Source organism: Hyaena hyaena, unplaced genomic scaffold (assembly GCF_003009895.1).
Source record: "Hyaena hyaena isolate Hyena2069 unplaced genomic scaffold, ASM300989v1 scaffold_633, whole genome shotgun sequence".
NCBI lineage: Eukaryota > Metazoa > Chordata > Mammalia > Carnivora > Hyaenidae > Hyaena > Hyaena hyaena.
This window is the reverse complement of record NW_024081266.1, coordinates 194,346-218,097: the sequence shown is the minus strand read 5'-3', so window position 1 is coordinate 218,097 and position 23,752 is coordinate 194,346. Positions and strand designations below refer to the sequence as shown.

The 23,752-nt window shown below is 34.4% G+C and overlaps 1 non-coding gene across 1 annotated transcript; it reads left to right on the top strand.

Moving 5' to 3' along the window:
- Positions 1-14,299: 14,299 nt before the first annotated feature.
- LOC120219610 lies at positions 14,300-14,405 on the top strand. Its single transcript, XR_005525326.1, has one exon. It is a non-coding gene; the product is annotated as a U6 spliceosomal RNA (small nuclear RNA).
- The last annotated feature ends 9,347 nt before the right edge of the window (positions 14,406-23,752 follow it).

The window sequence follows — 23,752 nt, the reverse complement described above, 5'->3', positions numbered from 1 at the left end:
CAGCCATATTCCAAGGTTTGTGACATAAACACATAGAATTATGATGCTATTGATGATGATGGTTGTATGTGGAACAGATATGCGAGGGGTGCAGAGGACAGGAGCTCTGTTAAATCTGAGATAGCTGTTAAACAACTAAACGGTGATGTCAAATGATTGCTGGATGTATACGTCTGGGGTCTCAGGGAGCAGGCAGGTAGAAGATACTAATTGGGGTTTATCAGTGGATGAGGAGTATGTAAAGCCACAGGGCGTGATTAGATCAACAAAGGAATGAGTGTAAACAGAAGAGTTCCAATGAGTGAGATTGGGCGGTTCCAACACTTACTGATTGGGAAGATGAGGAAGAACCTGCTGAGCAGACTGAAGGAAGAGTGACCGGCCAGTGAGGAAAAGAGAACCAGGAGAGGATGGTCCCTGGAGGAAAAGTTAAAAATGTCTCAAGGAGAAGGGAGTGGTTGACTTTCTTAAATGCTGCTGAGAAGGTAAGATAAAGTCTGAGAAATGATCATTACATAAACAATGCGAAGGTCATTAATGCCTTTGATAAGGTTATTTCCGGGGAATGGAGGGAGTAAAAAGCTGAACTGGAGTGCTGCCGATGCCAACTGATGGCTCGGGAAAGACCGGAATTGTCTGTTGAAGCAATGCTCAGAGTTAGGCAAGAAACACAGGAGCCCAATGTGGGGGTTAAAGATTAAATGATTTGCTTCGTCCTGAAGGCCCTTGTCCCTCGGCCCACTTGTCCAACTCCTGTAGCATTGTCTTCTCTGATAACTGTCCTGCCTCAGCCATTCTGGCCTCGTGTTCGGTTCTCAAACATGCAAACTCCTGTTGTCTCAGACTAATGAAATTCTTTCTCCTTCTGTCCAGAGTGCTCTAACTCTGGCTGTCTAATTGGTCACTTTTACCTATTTTCCAAGTCTTAGATCAAACTGTAACTTCCTCAAAGGAAACTTCCTTGAGCTTAATACTTAAAGTAGTCTTACCCATGTACTCTGTATCCTATCACTTCACTTGTTTCAAGCTTTCCACAATGTGAAGTTATCTTTATAGATCTGTTCACCTGTATACCCCAACTAGGATGAAGGCAGGGGCTTTGTCTCTTTCATTCTCCTCTTCTAGTCTTAGAGCAATAGATCTCAAACTCTTTATCTCAGAAAGTTTACACTTTCAGAAATCATTCAGAACCCCAAAGAACTTTTGCATATGTGAGTTATATCCATTATTAATCTACCATTAGAAATGAAAACTGAGAAATTTAGAAACTTTTAAGTTTTCCTTTATTTTTAAACAATAACAAACCTATTACATGTTAACACAAGTAACATTTTTATGAAAAGTAATTCTTCTGTCTTCTAAAACAAACTATTAGTGAAAACAGTGGTACTATTCTGATTTTTGCAAATGACTTTAATTTCTGCTATACTAAAAGACTTCTGGAATCTTATATTTGTTTCTGCAAAATCTGTTGTGATATGTAATATTGGTTAAAATCTGCCTTCAGGGCGCCTGGATGGCTCAGTCCATTAAGCATCCACCTCAATTTCAGCTCAGGTCATGATCTCATGGCTTTGTGAGATCACAAACCACACACTGGGCCCCCTGCTGGCAGCTCAGAGCCTGCTTGGGATTCTCTCACCCTCTCTGCCCCTCCTCCACTCATGCTTTCTCTCTCTCTCTCTCTCTCTCTCTCCCCCCCTCCCAAAATAAAATAAAACTTGAAAACAAATCTGTCCTCATACTGGCTTGTAGTTGGAAAGGGAAGATGATTTTATAGGCTTTTCAGACATTTGTCTATATTTTCTTTGATACTATGCTAAAACTCAGCAAGTGGTAGTTCCTTGAAGGCCAGTTATAACATGGAATTTGAAATCATATCAATTAACTTTTTCCTTTTTTTAAGTTTATTTATTTATTCTGAGACAGAGAATGAAGAGAGGAAGGGCAGAGAGAGGAGGGGACAGAGGATCCAAAGTGGGCTCCATGCTGACAGCACAGAGCCCAATGTGGGGCCCGAACTCACAAACCGGGAGATGGTGACCTGAGCTAAAGTGGAATGCTTCAACAACTGAGCCATCCAGGCGCCCCTCAATTAATTTTTTCAATGTGCATTAAAAGTTATTAATCTACTTTAAAATTTGAATGGATTGTTTGCCTGTGCATGATTTTGTAACTTTATGTATTGGTCATTTGATCATTTATGCAGATTTTTCAAATGTTTACACATTTTATTATAGAATATCAAAACATGTCACATTTGTTCTGATCTCATCAGAAAAGTCTTTAAGTATTGGGGAAGCATCAAGCTCATGGTAGTAAATAAAAATTCTCCAAAATTCTAATTTTCATTTAGAAGCTTTAGTTTTTTATTACCTATTGCTTCTTTTAAAATGAAGTACTCACTTTTTTCACTTTTGAGAAAATATCTGTGAAATATCCAAGTCTGATAATCAGTTTGTCAGCCAGTTGTTCTTTCAATATATAATGATATTCCATGAAAAAATTGATGCAGTTTTTTTTGGCAAAAGTGCTTTTCTTCAAGATGACCATTGTATTTCAGTATGTATACTTTGCATTCTGTCACAAAATATTAAAAAGTCATATCCAAGTGTTTGATTTAATAAATTAATAATTTTATTGCCTCAGCAAGGAGATCTTACTAAAAAAAACTGGTGTTTTTTCTCTGTTGTTGTTTCAGTATGAGTGCATGTTGGTGAAGAATACAATGAATATTGGTACAGTTTGGTGCTACTGTCTGGCCTCATGCTAAGATACTGGGAAGTTTCATCCTCCTGAATTGTTTTTGTACCATCGAGGACAATGTTAATGGAGTTGGAAAAGCAAGTAACATCTTAAAATTGTTATAAATAGAATTCTTCTCTTACAGACCTCCTGAAAGGGTCTCAGGTCATAGAGATTTACAGGTCATCCTAGAATACATGATACCCTGCCACATGGTAGGAAGTCAGTAAAATTTTATAATATAAATGAGAGATTAGATTACTCTACTACTTGAGTCTATTATTGAATCAAAAATTCTTATAAAAATAAGTCTTTATTCTATGTGTTGGAGAACAATCTGGCAAAGTAGTTGCATATGTACCAATTATGTTTGATTACCCAATCATATTTCTAAAGTAAAAGGGAGAGAGAAAAATCTTACAATAAAAAACACGTTAAGAGAGTATGTTTTTCACAATATTGTGGAAGCAGGAAATTGGAAACAACCTCGCTGCCTACCACTAGAGGAAGGAGAAGGCTGTGGATGCACACTAATGAATATGACCCCACAGTTAAAAACAACATCACTCTTAAAACATAATGCTTGGCAAAAACAGAAGAAAATACATGAAATGTATTTGCATACATTTTAAAATCCACACCAAAAAGCCCACACTACTCATTTCCAAAGATACATTTAAACTTAAGAATATACATTAAACACATTAGAGCAGTTATCTGTTGGGGAGGCGAGGATGGGAGTGAGGATGTGATCATGGGAAGAAATCCATTTAAAATTGCTATTTTGCCTTGCTCAGATTAATGATGATACTGTGCCATGAACCAGAGAGTTAGATTAACTCAACCTCTGCATCTATCACACCGTCTACAACAAACAACCAAACAAACAAACTAGATGTATATATTAGGATAGTAACAGATTCATGTCGTGTGTACATTTGGACAAGGATAATTAGAAAAATTTGCTGTCTACCTATGTTATGATCATTCAGTGGTGTTAGCCAGAGAACTGTAGAATTCTTGAGAGCTGGGAAAGAAATCTATACTTTAGATTTTCTAGTCCCTGATTGCAAGTATATCTGTTCCCTGACAAAACCAAATTGATATGTTGTCTATTTTTCTTCGGAAAAGTCATCAACAAAGGAGACTCCACATCTTCTTTTATAGCCTGTTTTAATATTTAACAAAAAACCCTATCAGTAAATTCTTTCTTATGTCTGTACTATATTTTCACAGTTACTTTCAAGTCATTTATCAGAGACGTTGGATAAAAGTCGCTCTATATTTTTCTTATGATGATGCCTCATGTATTAGGAAGCAATTATTGTCTCCAAACTAATTAATTCCAACCTCTTCTACCTGTTCTCATGGGTCTTATTTATTCACCACTTTAATCATATTATTAAACTATTCTGAACTTCCCCACTTCACAGCATCCTCAAGGTGAGGAGACATAAACTGGATGCAATACGAACTCCGCAATGGCCCAATAGGTGCCTAGTTGAGAGAGAAATTACTTCTAACTATTGCTACCATGAGTCTTTAAAGATAATAACTAGTGGCTGGTAAATCTAGTCAACTGTTTTCTTTATGCATTTCAATGATAACAATCCCTTATATGTATACATGTTATTGTTAAAAAGCACTATCTTACTTTATCTTCCAACAACTCAGTGGTGACAGGGAAGGTCTCCTTCTCATTGCATAGATGAACCATGTGAAGCATAAAGAGGTTAAAGTAACTTGCTTGACGTCACTGAGCTAATGGGTTCTGGGATAGAAATTCTGATTCTCAGTTTATAGAAAGCATGCTTGATCTCAAACATGTAAAGAGCGTGAGTGGGAGGCAGTATAGAGTAAGAAAAGGTACATTAATTTGTTGCCAGAGGACGTGGATTCATAGTCTAGCTCTGGCACTGGCAGCCATGTGACCAAACAGGGATAACAATAGGGTTGATGTGATTGATTAAGGTGTAATGAGCACCATAAGCTTTGATTTTCATGTTTTCTTTGTTCTGATGATTTGAATACATCTGACTTTAAAAAAGTTATTCCCAAATAATTTTCCTTTGCTTCTCTGATCCCACATCACCAGTTTATTCTTCTTGAAAGTATGTTCCTTTTTGTTGTTAATAGTTGTTTGGTTTTCTTCCTGTTCCACCAGGAACAAAAACAATCCTCTTGTTTTTAGGATATTTACTAACAACATTAGGGAATTAATTACAATTTTGTCCTTCCTTAGATTATGAAGCAAAGCAGTCTCAAAATATTTATAGACTATGGACCCTTCCCCCCCCCAAAAAGAAAAGGAAAGCATTAGATATTTGTGCTCCCATATATTTGTGGCTTATGAAGCAGTAGAAGATGGAGTGAATGATCACAGAAATTGAGGAAGAAATATTTTAATATCAATCTAAGTTTTGCCATGTCCAATGACTTCTTAAACCTTTAAATGTTAATATTGGAGAAGAAGGGCGGAAATGGTGGGGGAAAGGGAGAGAGGCAAACCATGAGAGACTCTTGAATGCTGACAAAAACTGAGGACTGATGGATGTGGGGGGGAGGGGAGGATGGGCATGGAGGAGGGCACTTTGGGGATGAGCACTGAGTGTTATGTAGAAACTAATTTGACAATAAACTATTTGTAAAAAAAAAAAAAAAATATTGGTGAGCAAAATTTCAGAATGTGTCAGTGATTCACTGGCACATAATACTTTATTTTATTGAACATAAGTATAATACTTGTACACCAAATTTTCCCATCTGAAGAATCACAACATCTTCACAAATTATAAGCAATGTATAAACTTTGTTTTTTGCTTTGCAGGGGACATTTGGAGGTGTCTGATTAATAGTCCTCTTCTAGAAAAATGCACCCTTTTCATCCACATAATTAAATTGGTCCAGGGCCTCTGCCCATGTTTCCAGAGTTTCCTCAGACTCAGTGATTCCTGGCTTATTATTTGGTTGTTCAATATTTCCTTAGATTACATAAGCCAATTTAACTTTTCTTTTGCCTTAACGTGGTAAAAATTGATATCTCTTTCACAATCTAACCAACACCTGCTACAATTAAGGTTTACGTGGTGAAGACGGTATCTGTCATTTGGGCTGCTGAGCTGAGTAGACCAAGTGGGAAAGTGTAGATTAGGAATAACAGGCTTCTTACTAAGCTAGCAACAAAGAAAAAAAGTCATGGGACGCATGCATGCAAGAACTTTACCTAGTGAGTATTAAAGAATCTATAGTCAAGTCATCAGCAATGTAGTATTGAAAAAACAACCAAGTAAACTGATTATTCTCTCTGCTTTTATAGATACTATGAGATGTTATTATACAGTTACCATTGATTATGTCACAATTATTGCTCTTTAGTTTTTGCTTCAAGTCTTTAACGCTTTCAAATGTGGTGCCACAGCTATAATATTCAAAAGGAACATAGAAGATCTGAGAACTCTTGCTTCAGATTCTGTGTCTTCCTCTCTCTGCCCCTCCTACTTTCACCCTTCCACAATCTCTCTCTCTCTCTCTCTCTCAAAAATAAATATATATTTAAAACGGGGGGGGGGGGCGCCTGAGTGGCTCAGTCGGTTAAGTGTCCGACTTCAGCTTAAGTCATGATCTCGGGTCATAAGTTCAAGCCCTGCATCGGGCTCTGTGCTGACAACTCAGAGCCTGAAGCCTGCTTCAGATTCTGTGTATCCCTCTCTCTCTGCCTCTCCCTTGGTCACATTCTGTCTCTGTCTCTCTCTCAAAAATAAACATTAAAAAAAAAAAGATCTGAGAACTCAGACTGATATACAAAATGGCAACAAAAAAAGTTGAAACACACTGTATCTTCTCAGTTCTAGTTTTCTATCTTCACACTTAATACACCTATAGTTGGGTTTTATTTTACAGTGATCTTTTCTTAAAACCTTGCCAGCCATCAGGGAAAAAGAAAGGGAAAAAAAAAAAAAAAAACAACAACACACACAGTAGATTGTCATTGTCTGTGCGTGTGCCAACCTGTATTTAGAAGGAATCTGTTCAATCTTGTTATTTGCTGTTGAATTTTAAGTTAAATGGGGATCTTGTTTATGTGAAGTGAAAGCCATTAACTGAAGCATTGAACATCTATCTGTCAAAAGCTCCCAGCTGGCTTAAGAAAAGTAATTTTTAATTTACAAAAAACCCACGATTTTACCCAAACAGAAAATGCAGGAAAAGCACATATTCTTCAATGTGCCTAGAATTCTATCAAGCCTTAAGATGTCAAAGAGGTCAAGGTTTGAACAGGAACTATGAAATGCAGTGGGTCACTATGGTATTATCCGTAATTGAAAATAGCTAACATAGTGCAGACTTCTTAGATGTCAGACATGCAGAAAATTTACTCCTAAATTCTGATATGTTGCTGAAAGAAAAAAAAAGACCTAATTATATGGATAAAAGATATTGGCAAGTTAAAAAAATCTTCATTTAATATAGTTTTCCCCCTTGAAAGCTACTGTAAAATGGATGAGGTGTCTCAAAATTGCTGGCAACTTATAATTGAGGGTTTCATGTATTTTTTTCTGTGCTTCTAACAGATTGCTAGTTGTGACTTGAGTATCTGTTTTTCAAATATATGGTTCTAAAAAAAATGTGGTTGAATTAAATATACCCAGGTCCAATTGAATTGCTTAACAAATAATTTTATTCTCTTTATCCTCTAAAACTTCTAGGATATGATTAGTTAATACACATTGTCCATTGACGGTTCTGTAAGTTTCTGCTACCATATTTTTAAAAAATTATCTTTTAAGAAATGTTTTAAAAGTTTTTATAAGAGGTTTCCACCAGGAAGTCTATTGAAAACAATTGGTGTTAAGTGCGTTCCACTGCCACTTTTTAAGAACTATGGTAGAGGGAACCTGGCTGGCTTAGCCGATAGAACATGTGACTCTTCATCTTGGAGTTGTGAGTTCAAGCATGTTGGGCATAGAAATTACTTTTTTCAAAAACTGTCATAGAGATTGGAAATTAATTGGGAAAATCTCCAACTTTAAAGTATTTGAATGTTCTGGCTCTGGAAAAATTGAAACTTGTATGCTTTGAAGCTGGTGATAATTGAGATGATAGGATCATTAGTAAGGCAAACAGTAAATAGAGCCAGCCATTACCGGTCCTTTTATATCCTTGTTTTTCTTCCAGTATCACTTAGCCCAACCAGCAATATTTAGGTGATCTTTAGCTCAGAGTTGCAACAGTATTGGGACATTTTATTTTATAATCTCTTATTTCATTGAATTCTGTAGCCTATCTAGAATTTGTTTCTATGTCAAGAATGCATAGCTTTCTTAGATCTTTCATATTGCTGTTTTATGAATAACTGTGTCATGATATGTTAATGTCAGTATGACCTTCTGTAAATAAAAATGTCTCTATGTAAAGATGTTTCATTGTTTAAAAGTAATCAAATACCTTTGTTTATCAAGACCTTAGTAAAAAGCAGCATGGAGTATTGTAGCTTGATACTAACAGATCAGATTCAGTTCCTTTGATCTGTCTAAGTTTCCACAGGGATGGATCTTAAAATAGTCCCCATATCCTGCTAAGATATTGCAACTTGTCACTTTTGCCACCTGTGCCACCAACTGCCCACCATGTTTAAGGGAAGCCACATGCAAGCACAACCAGACTTTACTATCTTCGTCGTTATCATGGTCCATAAAACTCAGAGAACACATTAAAAGCATTCTTTACAATCAGAGATTATAATTGCTGGTATTAAATTTAGCTCTTTTTTAACTTTAACATTTTAAACCAATTTTGCATAGATAAATGAATAATTTCCTCTTAGGATAAAAAAATACTTCACCCAACACAATAAATACAATGGACAAATTAATATTAATTTAAAGTAATAATTTCAGAAAGAACATATATAAAGGATCAACTTTAAAGACTTAACATTTTTAGAAATCAATATTTATTCATTAATAAAATTTAAAAGATAGGCACTTCTTACCAAAACAAAGAAAGAAGAGAGATTTGGTAGAAAAACTTGGAATCTCTAACTCTTTTTATTGTATAGGAAAATTGGCAAATAACATATTCTTCAATTATTAATAATGCAGTAAAATACTTCAGTGATGAAAGGAAATATCTTGAAATATATTTTATTTTGGTACATTATTGACTCTGTTGTTACGAGTGAACTGCTTTTTTGGTATATACTGCTTATTTCTGGAGTGAAATCAAATCAAAAATCAAAATGGGAAACTGCCAAAGGGAAAAGTGAGTTGAGTCTGAGACATGGCATGAAAAACAAGGAATATGATTAGATGAAGAAACTTTTTCTTGAAGGATGACTTCATTGTTATTCTTTTTACCAAAGAAATATCCCCAAGCATCAAAAACGAAGCTAAAGGGAGCTAAAGATATCAAAAGATAATGCTTAATAAACAGACTCAATAATAAGGAGGTGTGGGGTGCCTAGGTGGCTCAGTCAGTCAAGTGTCCGACTTCGACTCAGGTCATCATCTCATGGTCATTAGTCAAGCCCCGCATGGGAGTGTCTGCTATCAGTGCAAAGCCCACTTTGGATCCTCTGCCTCCCCTCTCTCTGTCCCGCCATTGCTCACTATCTCTCAAAAATAAATAAAAACCTTAAAAACACACACACAAGGAGGCTGACTTCTCTTATGAACATAAGCTTTTTTGAAGTTTCTGCCTTGTTAGTAATGACATAGAAATAGTAACACTTCCCCTATATAAATAATGATAGATTGATTTATTAAAGAGTGATTAAAATGACCAGCCTATATTCTGAGATCTAGTGTTGCTTACCTGGACAGGGAAAAAGTAGCAAAGACATGGTGGACTATGAGAAAGAATAACATGATTTAAAAACAAAATCATTCAAGTCTTGATATATAGTGCAATTAATCTTTTCAAATTTGCTTTATGATTTAGCATATACACCGGTAAATTAACACCTCTTTGCTTTCACTTGAAAAGTTAACCATGTGACAGGGCTCCTGGGTGGCTCAGTTGGTTGGGTGTCCGACTTTGGCTCAGGTCTTGATCCCACGTTTCGTGGGTTGGAGCCCTGCGTCGGGCTCCGTGCTGACAGCTAGCTCAGAGCCTGGAGCCTATTTTAGATTCTGTGTCTCCTCCTCTCTCTGACTCTCCCCTGCTCACGCTGTCTCTCTCAGAAATAAATAAAACATTAAAAAAATGTTTTTTAAGAAAAGTAAACCATGTGAATAAGCAACATTTTCTTTCTTTTTTTTTTAATGTAGGTTTCCCAGAAATGTTTTGCAGCTTTAAGCAAAAGTTTCTCCTGAATATGTACTTATTTACATGGTTTTAACATGACAGAAAAAAATAAAAACCAAATACAAAACAGTTATATTTTTAAGGCATAAGAAGAGCTGATTACTTTGGTGTTAAATTACCAGCTATAATTTGGGTAGTGGCAGGAGATTACTGGGCCAAAAATATCCACTCTGAGGCCTGAGTGATACAGATTCTTAATTTATTCTCAGGGGATAACTTTATGGGGGTGTCATTCTATATTACTTTTACAACACATCTGCTTGTTCTGTTGCCCCACTCTGCAATCAGACTACATGAAGGACTCGTCATGTGACACTCTTTTTCAGTATAAGTTAAAGTTATGGATTCTATGTGCAGAAAGTATAAACACACATTTGCATACAATTTTAAAATATTCTTAGATTTCAAAGCACTGTGTATCTGGTCCCAGGTTAAGAAATTATTTTGCATTGATACATATGCCATGAACTTGCCTTTTCATTAAACAGCCTTTTCCTTGCCATTGAAGTCTATATAACTTCCACAATGTGGAATATTCTCAGCTGCCAGTGGGTATAATGCTTGCTGGAAGATAGAACAGTAAAGAAGAGGATCTTTGCCTGCCAGTAGTAAACCCCAGAAGGGTACATGCCAGCACACAAAGGGAATGAACAAGTCCTAAATACTACAGTCTGTCCTCACTGACAGCCCAAAGAAGTCAAACTTCAATTTGTCTAATGTTCAAATTTTAGCTTTTGATTTTATGGTAGATTTGATAGACAAATGTATATTTTACATAAATAATTATAGAATAACTTCTATCTTTCCTCTTCTAAATGGTTAAAAATATGTCTTTATGGCTTCTCAACTAATCATCATGGGGAAAAAATGGACACAAAAGAAAACATGGCTGGTTTCCAACTTTTTTTGCGAAGAACAGTGCAGTGGCAAAGAAGAATTAAGTACAGCAGTTAAATCTTTTGCTTAAGTTTCTTCTTTTTCTTTTCCTTTTTTTTTTCACAATTAGGAAATGCATTCATCATACAAATTCTTACTGTCAGATTGATCCCAATAGCTTACACTGAAGACCTTTTATGAAGCTGATGGGTAAAAATTATATGAGTCAAGCTCCAAGATGAATACAACAATGAAAAGCTTTTTTTCTCCTCTTGGGGAAAAGTCAGAATTTTTAGCGTCAAAGTTTTAAAATATTACTAAAAAATAAGCATAATGTGAGAGAGATTAGTTAGTCAAATTTGGGTGAGATAAATATTTTAAAAGTGGAAGAATGTACTTCTGCTTCCAGAGAAGATGGACTAGTAGGGACTGAGTTTACTCGCCTGACCAAAACAAATTAAAAAACTGAATAAATATATGAATCATTGGTTTTCAAGAAATTGGACATCAGGAAATGAGTGACAATGATCCAATGAAACAGAACACAAATGAGATGAGCACCAAGATTGCCCCAGTGTATTGCCTATAAACAGACATCAAGTCTGGCTATCAATAAAAAAAGTACAGGGGCTCCTGGGTGGCTCACTTGGTTAAGCATCCAACTCTTGGTTTTCACTCAGGTCATGATCTCACAGTTTGTGAATTCAAGCTCCACATTGTGCTCCACGCTGACAGTATGGGACCTGCCTGGGATTCTCTCTCTCTCCATCTCTCTCTGCCCCTCCCTCTGCTCATGCTGTCTTTCTCTCTCAAAATAAATACACTTAAAAAAAAAGTACAAAGCACACTGAAAAGGCTAAACTCCCTCCCCCACCAAAACCAGAAGAACACAATTTGAAGAAAAGGAGCAAGCATCAGAACCAGACATGCCAGGGATGTTGGAATTATCGGACCAGGAATTTGAAACAACTATGATTAATATGCCAAGGACTCCAATAGATAAAGTAAACAGAATGCATGAACATATAAAAAATGTGAGCAGAGATATAGAAATTTGGTTCTAAGAAAGAATCAAAAAGAAATACTAGGGATAAAAAAATACTGTAACAAAGAATACTTTTGATGGGCTTATTAGTACACTGGATATGGTGTACTAATCTCTGAGCTTATTAGTACACTGGATATGGTATAAAGAATCTCTGAGCTTGATGATATATTCATAGAAATCTCAAAAACTGAAAGGCAAAGAGAAAAAAGACTGAGAAAACCATAACAGGATATCCAAGGACTGTGGGACAACTACAAAAGGTGTGATAAAGTATAATCGGAATACCATAAAGAGAAGAGAGACAGAATGGAATAGGAGAAATATTTGAAACCATAATAATTGAGAATTTTTCTCAAATTAATGTCAGACACCAATTCATAAATTCAGGAATCTCAGAGAACACCAAGAAGGATAAAACCCAAAAACCTTACACCTAAGCATATCATTGTCAAAGATAAAGAAAAAATTATTCAAATAACAAAACAAAACAAAAATAAAAACCAACAGAGAGAAAAAACACCTTACCTATAGAGGGAAAAAGGCAATAATTATATCCAACTTCTCCTAAGATACTATGCAAGTAAGAAAGTAGAGTGAAATACTTAAAGTATTAACAGAAAAAAAATCAACCTGGAGTTCTGTATCCTGTGAAATTATCCTCCAAAAATGAAGGAGAAACAAAGACTTCCTCAGACAAATTGATACTGAGGGAATTTGTTGCTGGTAAACGAACCTGCAATAAATGTTAAACTAAGTTCTTTAGAGAGAAGGAAAATCAATATAGGTTAGAAACTTAAATCTACATAAAGAAAAGAAGAGCATTGAAGAAGGAATAAATGAAGATAAAATAAAAACTTTTGTTTATCTTATTCTTAATTGATCTAATAGATAACGGCTTATTCAAAATAACAATAGCAACAATGTATTTGGTTATGTATTCCTATGTATGTGTGTACGCCTATGTGCGCATACATATGGTTGTGTATGCTTATATATAAGTGAAATGTATGACTGCAGTGATACAAGGGACAAGACAGAGGAATAGGATTATTTTGTTATTATAAGGTATTCATACTACTTGTGATGTAGTAGAGAGTTATTTGAAAGTGGAATTGGATTAGTTGTAAATGTAGGTGGAAAATTCTAGGGCAACAACTGAGAAAAGTAAAAAAAAAAATCTATATACCTATATATATAATTGATATGCTAAGAAAAGAGAGAAAATGGTGTCATATAAAATGTTCAATTAAAGCCATAAAAGGCAGAAAAAGAGTAGAAGACAAAATTAGGAACAAAGAATAAGGACAACAAGTGGAAAAAATTAACAAATATGGTAGATATTGATCCAACTGTATCAATAATCATTTTGAATGTCAGTGTTCTAAATGCATCAATTAATAGATGGAAAGACAAATATAAATTAAAATAAAATTGGGAATTAAATATAAACTTAAAATACATAGAGACAAATATAGATTAAAAGTTAGTGAATGGAGAAATATATACAGTATGAACACTAATTTAAAAAGAACAAGAGTAGCTATATTAATTTCAAATAGAGCAGACATCAAAGCAAAGAAAGTTATCAGAGATAAAGATATACATTACATAATGACAAAGCAGTTAATTCTTCAAGAAGACATAACGGTCTTTAACATGTATTCACCTAAAACAGAGTGTCAAACTACATAAGGCAAAATCTATAGACCAGAGAAGAGAATTAGATGGATCCATTATCATAGTTGGAGACTTCACTACCCTTCTACCAGATATTAACATATTCAGAAGGCAGAAAATCAGAAAGGTACAACAATGCCAACAATGACATAATTGACAACTATATCCTATTTCATCTAACAACAATAGAATATACATTTTTCTCAAGTTCACATCGAACATTCACCAAGATAAACCACATTCTGAGCCATAAAACACACCTTAATTTAAAACAATAGAAATCAAACAATGTCTGCTCTCAGACCACAATGGAACCAAACTTGAAATCAATAACAGAAAGATAATTGGAAAATCCCAAAATATATGGTGATAAACAACACACTTCTTAACAACAGAGGGATCAAAGAAGAAATATCAAGAGAAATTTTTTAATATTTTGAATTAAATGAAAATGAAAGCACAATTTATCAAAACTTGTAGGATGCAGTAGGGGGAAATTTATAGCATTGAATGCATATATTTAAAAAAGATAAAAGAGCTAAAATCAACAATCCAAATTTCCACTGTGGAAACTGGAAAAAAATAAGCAAATTAAATCTAAAGTAAGCAGAAGAAAAGAAATAATAAGAATTAGAGCAGAGTACTCACTTCGGCAGCACATATACTAAAAAAAAAAAAAATGGGAAAGATACAGAAATTAGCATGGTCCTTGTGCAAGAATGACACACATTTTTTTGAAATGTTTCATATTTTTCACTATATTGTACACCTGAAGCGAATATAGTACTGCATGTTAACAATATTGGAATTAAAATGAAAATGTAATATAAAAATTATCACAAATTACATTAAATAAAGAATTACAGCAGAAATCAAAACAGGAAAAAATGGGATACCAATAGGAAAAAAATCAACAAAATCAAAGGCTAGATCTTTGAAGAGATCAATGAAATCAATAAGTGTCTAGCCAGACTAACAAAGAAACACAAGACACAAGTTATTAATATCAGAAATGAAAGAGGGAACATTACTATAGATCCCATGGGTATTAAAAGGATAATAGAGGAATACTATGAACAACTCTATACCTACAAATTTTACAAATTAGATGAACTGGACCAGCTCTTTAAAAGACACAATTTCCAAAACCCACACAAGAAGAAACACAAAATCTGAATAGATCTGTATCTATCTAGTAAGGAAATTGAATCCATGATTAACAACCTTCCAAAACAGAAAACACCAAGCCCAGATGGGTTCACTGGGCGAGTATGTCAAATATTTAAGGAAGAAATTATAATTCTTTACAATCTCTTTCAGAGAATAGAAGCAGAGAGAATACCTCCTAACTTATTTTATGAGCCTGCATACAAAACTAGACAAAGACATTAAAGAAAATAAAACTATACCAATATCTCTCATGAACATAGATGCAAAGATTTTCAACAAAATACTATTTCCTATATACCACCAATCAAGTGGAATTTGAGATTAAAAAATACAATAACATTTTCATAGCACCCAAAAACATGAAATATGTAGTTAGAAATCTAACAAAATACGTACAAAAATCTGTGTGACGAGAACTACCAAACTGATGAACAAAATCAAAGAAGAATAAAGAGATGGAGAGATATTCCATGTTCATGGATACAAAGATTCAATACTGTCAAGATTTCTTTTCTTCGCAACTTGATCTATAGATGTGATGCAATTCCAATTGCATCACAGAAATCTCAACAATTATTCTGTGAATACGGACAAACTGATTCTAAAGATTATATACAGAGGTAAAAGATCTAGAATAGCCAACACAATATTGAGGAACAAGAACAAAACTGGAGAACCTAAACTACTGACCTTTAATACTTATTATAAAGCCACAGTAATCAAGACAGTGTGGTATTGGTGAAATAATAGACAATGGAGCAGTATAGAGAGCCCAGCCAGATGAATCTAGACACAGACTTTACACCCTTTACAAAAATTAACTCCAAATGGATCACAGACCTTAGTAAAATGCAAAACTATAAAACTCCTAGAAGACATCATAGAAGAAAATCTAGATGAACCAGTATGACAATGACTGCTTAGATTCAACACCAAAGTCACAGTCCATAAAAGAAATAATCGTTTAGCTGGACTTCATTACAATTAAAAACTTCTTTGTGAAAAGCAATATCAAGAAAATGAAAGACAAGCGATAGACTGGGAGAAAATATTTACAAAATACACATCTGATTAGAGATTCTTACCCAAAATATACAAAGAACTCTTAAAACTTAATAAGAAAACAATCCAATTTTTAAAATGGGCCAAAGACCTTAGTAGACACCTAACCAAAGAAGATATACAGACGGCAAATATCCATATGAAAGGATGCTCAACATTATAAGTCATCAAGGAAATGCCAACAGTGAGATACACTATTAGTATCTAATAGATACACTAATAGATACACATCTATTAGTACTTATGGACAAAATTCAGAACACTGACATACCAAATGCTGGTGAGGATGTGAGAAAACAAAAAGTCTCATTCATTGCTGATGGAAATGGAAAATGGTACAGCATCTTTGGAACACAGTTTGATGGGTTCTTACAAACTAAACATTCTCTTACTTTATGATCCAGTAATCATGCTCCTTGGTATTTACCCAAAGGGGTTGAAAACTTATATCCACACAAAATCCTGCACACAGATGTTTATATCAGCTTTATTCATAATTGTCAAAACCTGGAAGCAACCAACATGCCCTTCAAATAGGTGGACAGATAAATAAACTGGTACAATCAGATAATGGAATACTAGTTAGTACTAAAAAGAAATGAATTTTCAAGCTCTGAAAAGAGAGCTAAGAAACTCAAATGTGTATCAGTGAAGGAAGCCTAACTGTAAAGGTTATGTATTATATGATTCCAAACGTGTGACATTCTAGAAAAGGCAAAATTATGGAGACAATAAAAGATCAGTGGTTGCTAGGGATTGGGGGTGGTTGGGTTTGGAATACATATGCATGCAGAGCACAGAGGATTTTTAAATGGTGAAAGTACTCTATATATCATAATGATGGATATATATCATTATACATTTGTCTGAACCTATAGAATATATGACACCAAGACTGAACCTTGATATAAACTATGGACTTTGGATGATTATGATGGGTCTATATAGGTTCATCAATTATAAGAAATATACTATTCCAGTGGGGATGTTGATAATGAGGGAGGCTCTGCATAATGAAGGTAGAGGCTGTGATTTCTCTGTACCTTCCTCTTAATTTTGCTGTGAACCTTAAACTGCTCTTAAAAAGTCTTTTCTAAAAAAACAAAAACTACATCGGATTATGTAAAATCCTAAGTGTATCCCAACCTCTGGTGTGGTAAATATAATGAAAAAATATAGATAATTGTTGAAGCAGTTATTAGCATTAGTTGACTATTTTTGGTGTCACATTTAACCAGTTTTAATTAAAGTGACTCATGTCATGAGCTATTAAGTGATGGTATTATATTCCTTTTGCTTACAGGTGACAGAAATTAAATGTGATCTATACTAAACAAACAGGAGAATTTACAATATGGATATAGGATTTTCTCATCCATCCCAAGGATGGGAATTTGGTATCAAGTAAAAGAAGGGATTTGGACATCTGGTCTAGCACTTTTCACATGGAGGAAAATTTAGTAAGGAGTAAGTATGATCAAGCAACTGGTTAGTTCATAAAAGAGAGATGGTTCAAATGGACCATTCTGTTCTCAGATCACATTAAAGACGTTTTTCTGGTTAATATAACAATAATTATATAAAACTGACACTTTATCATGTGATATCACATTTAATTCTTACAACACTGAAAGATGGGTGCTATTACTTCCATGTTATAGCTGTGGAGGATACAACTTAAAGAAATTAAATGATTTATAAGTAAATAAAAAGCTGCGGTGTAACAGCGTTAAGGTTTAAATTCTTTCTACATCCAAAATCAATGTTAATTTTATTCCATATTGTCATGAAACAATAATGTAAGTAAATTTCACTTTGGAAATTCTGAAAAAATTAATGATTGCCTGTATCTGTTGTCGATTATGTAAGTCTTAACACCCTGCTTGAGTTTGGGGGATTTAGGATTGTTAAATTAAAGAAATATACACTTTGGCACCTGGCTGGCTCAGTTGGCAGAGCACTCAACTCCTGGTCTCGGGGTCAAGAGTTCAAGGCTCACATGGGAGGTAGAGATTACTTAAAAACGAACAAACAAAAAAATAGAAATATACACTTGAGGACACTGTGGATATAGGTAACTTGGAGTTAGAATATAAATTCTCTTTTCTCAAAGATTTTAAAATCTCTCTTCTAATACATTCCGAAAGAAGCATTTAGAACAAACGTTGCAAATGCCTAACAGACTGGGATTTGGTTTTGCGAAAAAAGACAGAGATATTAGAAAATGTCATTTTTAGTCAAGCTAGTATAGCATAGTCAGCATTCTGTCCTTGAGAGTAATGTCAAGAGACATAGGCATACTACACCCTGTAATGTTACTTGAAAAAAGTTAAAGAGGTTTTCTGAAACAATTCTTAACTTCTGAACGGATATGACTTTTATATATTAAGAACTTTTATTTTAAATGTTTTAAGCCAATAATATTATTTCCTTTGTCTTCTCAAAGGAACAAATACAATTTGGGGGTACAGTAAGAATTCACTGGTCCTAAACTTCTCCTCTTTCAAGCTTTAAGAAGTGCTCACAGGACACATTACTTATGCAGCATTCATGCCAAAAACATTAATCTAATCATGAGGAAACAATCAGAGAAATTCAAATTGAGAAACAGTTTGCAAAATAATTCGCTTGGACTCTTAAAAACAATCAATGATGAGAAAGATGAAAAAGGCTGGCTGACTTTTCCATATTAAGGGAGAGTAGAAAGTTATGCCAAATAAATGTAGTAAGAGCTATCTGATTGGGCTCTGAATCAAAAAAAGACTACAAGGAAAGAAGGAAGGAAGGAAGGAAGGAAGGAAGGAAGGAAGGAAGGAAGGAAGGAAGGAAGGAAGGAAGGAAGGAAGGAAGGAAGGAAAGAATGGCAAACTATAGAGGACTTTATTGGGACATTTGGAGAAATTTAGACCAGGTTATATACTAGATAATAGCATTAATGTTAAATTTCCTACCATGATAATATAGGGTGATACTCTAGGAGACACACTTCCTTTTGAGAGGTATATTCTGAAGCATTCAGTAGTTAATAAGAATAATAACAAGAACAACTTGCTAGGTTCTGGAACTCTAGATCTTGATGAATAAGTTTGTGTTTATCCTACTTATTTTCATCCTAAAAGTTTTCAGGTTTCAAACAATATTTTTAGTCCATTTTCTAGCAGACAACTTTTCATATCTTTGTCATTTTAATTACCTTTCTCTAGATGGTTTAGCTTTATGACTTTACGTTTCCCTTGAGGTGTGGTGACTAGAACCAAAAAGTGTTTCTAATGCTGATGTACAGTAGTATGGGATAATGCTTTATATTTCCAGTGCTCTTCCTTGTGACACTTTGCATTCATTTTGATAAAAAAGCTTTTTAGGACAATGTTTTACAAGGAATAATGTAAAATCCCTTTAGATCCTTGGTCTAGCGGTTCATCTGGGAGTCTTACCATTTGATATCGTTGGTTTGGCCCTTTTCTCCCCAGAAAACCTTAGTGTCAACTGAAAACTAGTCAATTTTAATGTGCATTTGTATTCCCCATTGTGCTCCTAAACATGAAACTCAACTGGCTCAAGCATTGACACTGGGGACATCAGTCATCAGCTTCTGTTCTTCAGAAACTTAGTAAATTTTTCCTTGGCAATTGTTCAAATCCTCTTTACTAAATATTGCTTACCTATAGGTCATATAAAATATTGATATTATGTATATATGTGCTTTATGTGTTCTGTACATATCTACTTATACACTTAAGTGGGGTTTTGGTAAAAGAGGAATAACAAGAGTGTGAATTCAAGTAAGAGTACAGGTTGGGATGCAGTAAAAACAACATGGGCTGTAGAAAAAGACTATCGTCCCCTTAATCTCTCTTCTGACCTATATTGGCTTCTGACCATGGTGGAACCACGGAAACTAGTGTCTATGGTTTTCCAGGCTGGTTTTAAAGAGAACGCCTCATGCTTAAAGTAGGTCTTCAGTCAGTATTAGTCCTCTCTTTCTTTTTCCACTTGAGAAAGTGTAAAAGTATTATTAACTGATACTTATTAGGTCCTTATTGTGTACCTTAGGCTGTACATGAAAAGGGGTGTGCATATATTGACAGTCAGGAGGTTGACTGGTTAAGAGTAGGGGCTCTAGGACTAGCCTTCCTGGGTTCAATTCCTGACTTTACCAATAACTAGCTTCAGGATTTGGACAAGTTACTTTGCTACTCTATGCTTCAGTTCTCTTATCTTTAAAGTGGGGAGATGATAACAGATTTGTTAAACAATTAGAGCAGTGTGCATTTGTATGCCCCATCTTAACATCTTAACATAAGTACTTAACGTACAGTAGCTTTTATTATAAAGTGCAATTATCTCATTCAATTCTCTTAGTAGCCTGGTGGGTTAGATAAAATTACTATTCATATTATTTGTGAGAAACTGATCCTAAGTGAGGTAAAATAATTTGAACCAGGACACTCAGTAAAAAACAGAATGAGGACTCGATTCTTGTCTGTTATTAACTACTCAAATTTCTCTTTAATTCTCTCCAATCCAATTTCTTATGGGGACTGTTTAAACAGTCTAATATACGAACTTGTCAAAAAGCTTTTTGGAAGTTTAAATATAGATTTTCTATCTAAATCTCCTTAGTCATACTTATTTATTCCCTCAAACAACTCTAGTGAAACAAACAAACATCATTTCTCATGCAGAAGTCATGTTGACTCATTCCATGCTAAGTTATTCTCTTTTGGCTATTCAGCTATCCTACACTTTCACCAATACCTCAGAAAAATTGCAAGGCTGACTGAAATTTGAAAAGGAGGGTGTGAGTTTGGACAAATCATTTAACCTCCTTGAAAAGGTATTTGGACTAGATAAGCTGAAGGGTTCTTTCCAGTTCTAAAATTTTATGATCATGATTATGGATGTAATGACTGAGACCCTCTTTTCCATTTGCTATAGGGGCACTGATGAGGCACTATTCCATTTATTTGGTACTCTACTTACATATATATTTGTTTTTCTTCTGATTCTTTAGGGTATAAAATAAAAGATGGAGACAAAAGATACATAAAGAAAATGTACTAAAAAAGACAAGTTAAAGTTAAGTAGCAAAGGGAATTTCAGAGGGAAAATGAGGGACTTGATATCATTTACTTTAAATTAGGCTTCCTTTTTGTTGTTGTTATTATTTTGGTATCCTGCGACCTTCCTTTATTGACCATATCATTCCTTCATTTTGTATTCAAATAATACTGTAACAGAATTTCTCAGAAGGCAGAGCTGATATCCAAATTTGAAGAACATTCTGGTGTTTCTTTTAAATACAACACATACTTTGTTTCCTTCCCTTAAATAGGAAAACTGTCAGCGGTTGCATGTGTCCATTTTAGTCCTGTCAAATTAGGCAAACTGGGGTCATTATTAGGAACCATCCTACTACACTCCCAGAAATGACCATAGTTCATCTAATAAGCACATTCTAAGGAAAAAAACCCTGTATTGATTAAATATCTGTTGTATATTCCGAATTGTTGCACATATTGGGGATACAGAAACCCAAAATTCAGAGACTTTCCTAAAAGAACATAGTGAGTCAAAACAATATAAAACAATAATATGCCTCAAAGCTGTGCTACAAAAGACATACGGCATACTGTTCTGGAAGCACAGAGGATGAATACCTGGTTTGTTTGCTAGGAGGAGATGCATACAGGGTCTCTCAAATAAGCAGAGGATAATTGGGTGGTATCTTGAAAACTACATGATAATTGGTCTGGTTTTGAGATGAAGTTTCCAGAAAGAGAGACCAGCATGTGCAAAAGTGAAAGACAGGCATATTCGGAAAACTAATTTCATTAGTTTAGAGTGCATATGGTCCAGTGGGTAAAGTTGAGTGTGGAGAGGTTAAGAGAGGCAGATTATGAGAGATTTCACATGTCCTACTAAGGATTGTCCAGGAGTTCATAAAGTATCATTGATAGGTTTTAAGCAATTGAATGGGATGATCTGATTTGTTAACATTTCCCATCATAAGAGATCTGCTTAGAAAGGGTCCCAATGACCTTGCCCAGCTAATCAATTTCTAGGATTTAATACAATGTCTAAAATACGGTAGATTCTCTACAAATGTCTATGAAGTACTAAATAAATGGATCAATCCATCAATGAAAGAACTAAGCTCTTTAGAATTTGCTTCTGGACTACATATCAAATTATTTACAGGAGTAATGATGAGATTTTCTTTAAAACATTTAAGCAAGAAAAGGGGTTGTAGGGGAGGACAGATAAAACAAGATTGTCCAAATGTAAATAATCATGAATACTGGGAATCTAGTACCCAGGGGATCATATTTCTATTTCTTTAATTTTTTTGAATGTTTGATATTTTTCCATGATAAAGAAGTTTTTAGAAATTGCCCAAGTTAATAAGGCAGCTTGATTTCTAGCCTCCAAATGTTAATGTTTTGAAGCATAAATATCTGTTAAAAAGATCTAAGCTTTTAAAGAATGATAATGTTTGTAACTTAAAAAAAAAAACCTAAACCTTGAATACTATACAAATTTTTGCAGTTTTTAATGAAATTCTTGACTCCAGGTTTTTAAAGTTTCAAACTAACTATGGCTAGAAAGCTTCTTGACTCAAACCTCTTTAGTTTATATTATAGAATTGCTACTAATCTGCTAGAAATTCATAATTTTTTAATATGGAAATCATACCTTTACTCCAAAACATGTTATGAAAGAAATGCCTTCACATTAATTCCTATCATGTGCAATTGATTTCACAAAATTTTTTTGTTAATTTTGCAGTTACTAAAAATAGCTTGGTGGAATTTATTTCTGCTAGTATTTGTAAAATATATACATTTAGTACTAAAAACAATTAGGTTAAGACACACAAAAACATTGCCTATATGTATAGGTGTATCATTGTTTCTATTTCAGCAATGTGAATTCATCATAGGTGAATTTGAATGGTATGTATAGCCATTGATTTTATCTCTTGCAGTCCATTCAATAAATTGAGATATTGCTGCTGAATAAAGCCAGATTTTAATAATTGACTATTTCTGGGGACTGGCCAGACTAGCACTGAAACCTTTTCTTTCCAGGCATGGCCATTTGGGGGTGGGGGATGGAGAGGGTCTCAGCTACTTCAGATTAGCTGTCATATCTACAATCAGCGTCTGGTGAGCTGGGCATCTCCATGTGTTATATGAAAGTACACAATGAGGATCAAACCAAGCTAGTGTTTAAATGATGGTTCTTCAGTTAATGCACGGAGAGAAAGTAAGCATGTTACAAAGAGGATAGCATAGAAGTAGGAATGGCGTATGGAGACAAGGGACAGATATTAAAGGTTGACTTGTGTCCTTATATCTACTCAAACAGTTTTGCCCAAGAAAAAGAAACACAGCTTCACAGAAGTGGTACAGGTTACAACTTGTGATAGAAGTTCTTATTTTTCTTTTTAACACTTACAAAATAAGTTTCTGTCAAAATATTCTCTTAATAAGAAAAAGGAAAAAAAAATACGAAGCCACATGAGAAACTAGCTAATTGAAAGGGAAAATGACCTTTGTAATTATTACTTCATAGAAGAATGATATGTTAACAGGTGTTGGGGGAAATCTCTTATTATTGTGCCATGGAAATTTGCCCTTGTCTGTTCATCAAGGATGCCTTTAAAAATTTTTTTAGACATGATGTGATCTGGCTCAGGAAATGACCTAAGTTTCTTTCCTATCCTAAATACCTCAAAGAGGTTAAGTTAAGCAATAGTGATCACAATGGGTTTTGAGTCAATGTAAGTTTTCTTCAGCCACTATTACAGTGGAAACTTTACAAACGAGAGTCTGAAAACTGCAGTAATTACTCCAAAGATTATCT